Source organism: Neopelma chrysocephalum, unplaced genomic scaffold (assembly GCF_003984885.1).
Source record: "Neopelma chrysocephalum unplaced genomic scaffold, ASM398488v2 Primary Assembly neopelma1_92130, whole genome shotgun sequence".
In the NCBI taxonomy this organism is placed as follows: domain Eukaryota; kingdom Metazoa; phylum Chordata; class Aves; order Passeriformes; family Pipridae; genus Neopelma; species Neopelma chrysocephalum.
Window position 1 is genome coordinate 1 of NW_020920883.1, and position 2162 is coordinate 2162.

The 2162-nt window shown below is 55.4% G+C and overlaps 1 long non-coding RNA gene across 1 annotated transcript; it reads right to left on the reverse strand.

Annotated features, from left to right (window-relative positions):
* Nucleotides 1-882: 882 nt before the first annotated feature.
* LOC113980082 lies at nt 883-2056 on the reverse strand. The gene is made up of 3 exons (XR_003538056.1): nt 1948-2056; nt 1244-1611; nt 883-1122 (listed from the first exon to the last, which is right to left on the reverse strand). It is a non-coding gene; the product is annotated as an uncharacterized LOC113980082 (long non-coding RNA).
* Between the last annotated feature and the right edge of the window lie 106 nt (nt 2057-2162).

A 2162-nucleotide genomic window follows, 5' to 3' on the forward strand; every position in this document is an offset into this window, starting at 1 on the left:
GGGGGGGCACAGTGGGGACACAGGGGATGATGGCAGCGGGTGCTGGGTGTCCCCTTCTGTCCCCTTGTCCCCCTCTTCGTCCCCCCTTGCCCACCCTCAGCCCCGTTTTATGTCACGTTTCACTGTTTCTGCCCCTCCTCCCTCCCTCTGCTCTCCCTTTTCCCTCTTTTCCCCCGGTTCTCCCCATTTCTGTCACCTCCTTCCTCCAGTTTCTGCCTCCTCTGCCCCTTCTGTCTCTGTCCCTCTTTTCTCTCTCCAGTTCTGTTCCCTCTTGCCCCCATTTTCTGTCACCTCCCCCCTCTTTCTGGTCCTTTTTCACCCCTTTTCTCTCCTGTCCCTCCACTTTGTCCCTTTTCGTCCCCCATTTCCTCTCACCTTCTGCAGCTTTTTCAGTTCCTCACCTCCCTTTCCCTCACGTTTTCCCGCCTTTTTTCCCCCCTCACGTTTTCCCGCCTTTTCCCCCCCCTCACGTTTTCCCGCCTTTTTCCCCTCACGTTTTCCCGCCTTTTTTTGGTCACGTTTTCCTGCCTTTTTCCCCCTCACGTTTTCCCGCCTTTTTCCCCTCATGTTTTCCTGCCTTTTTCCCCCTCACATTTTCCCACCTTTTCTCCTCAAGTTTCCTTGCATTTTTTGTCACATTTTACCTCCTTTTTCCCCTCATGTTTTCTCACCTTTCCCCCTCACATTTTCCCACCTTTCCCCCTCACATTTTCCCACCTTTCCCCCTCACATTTTCCTGGCTTTTCCCCTCATGTTTTCCCACATTTTTCCCCTCATGTTTTCCAGCCTTTTCCCTCATATTTTCTCATGATTTCCCATCCTTCTTTGTCATATTTTCCTGCCTTTTTTGTCACACTTTCCCACCCTGTCCCCCACATTTTCCCCCTAATGTTTTCCCATGATTTTCTGTCCATTTTCCCCCGCTTTTCTGTGCCCCTTCCCAGCCCCATCCCTTCCTGTCACCATTTTCTTTCCCTTTTTCACTCCCAGTAACTTTTTCCAGCTTTTTCTCTTCCCTCTTTTCTGTCCCCTTTTCCCTCCATTTCTTGTCCACTTTCCCATCTCTTTTGTCCCTTATTGCCCTCCATTTCTTGTTACCTCTTCCAGCCTTTCCTGTCCCCCCTTTCCTCTCTTTTCTGTCCCATTTTTCCTCTAATCAGTAAGTTCTTACCCACCTTTTCTGTCAGGTGTTCCCACCATTTTCTGTCCCATTTTCCCCTCTATTTGGTAAGTTCTTACCCACCTTTTCTGTCAGGTGTTCCCACCATTTTCTGTCCCACGTCCCTCCCATTTTCTGTTCCCTTTTCCCCCTTCCCTGTCCCCTCTCACCCCTGTTCACGTTCCCTCTCCCCCTCCCCTCACCCCTCAGGACGTGTCCCCCGTGTCCCCCCGACTCAGGACTCTTCCCTGTGGTCTCAGTGTTTATTGTCAGCCCTCGGGCTCGGCCCCCTCGGGGCGCGCGGGCGCGGCGCAGAACGGGGCCGGGTAGCGGATGAACAGCCAGTCCTCCTCCTTCTTGAGCCAGCGCAGCAGCTTGGTCAGCACCGCGATGGCTCCTGCCTTCGTCACCAGGGGGCTGAAGCAGCTGTACAGCTCGAATTTGCTGGTCACCTGCGGGAACCCACGCCCATTAACTCTGGGACCCACTGATAGCAGTGGGACCTACAGACAGCGCCGACAGTGAGCACCCATTAACTCTGGAAACTATCGAGGGTGCTCACAGAGAGCAACCCCCATTAACTCTGGAACCCGCTCGTGGCAGCACAACTGTGCTCTCCCTGTTAACTGTGGGACCTGCTGACTGTGCCACGCACCCACAACTTCAGTAACCCTGGAACCTGCTGAGAGAACTGTGAGTGAATGCTGCCTGTTAACTCTGGAACCTGCTGACTGTGAGCACCCCTCTCAACTCTGGAACCTGATTACAGCTCCTCCCCTGCGGCTCACCCAGGCCAGGAGCGTTTCCTTCTCGGCCACGTGGTAGAGCAGGCGCAGGGGCCGCTGGGGGCTGTGCACGCGGCTGTGCAGGTAGTGGTACAGGTCGAAGAGCCGGTGCTGCTCCTCCTCGCTGGTGTAGGGCTCCTCCAGCTCGGGGCTGCAGCCGGCGAGAGTGGGGGGGATGTGGGCGTCAGGTGAACACCAGGGACACCCCCGGCCCCCCC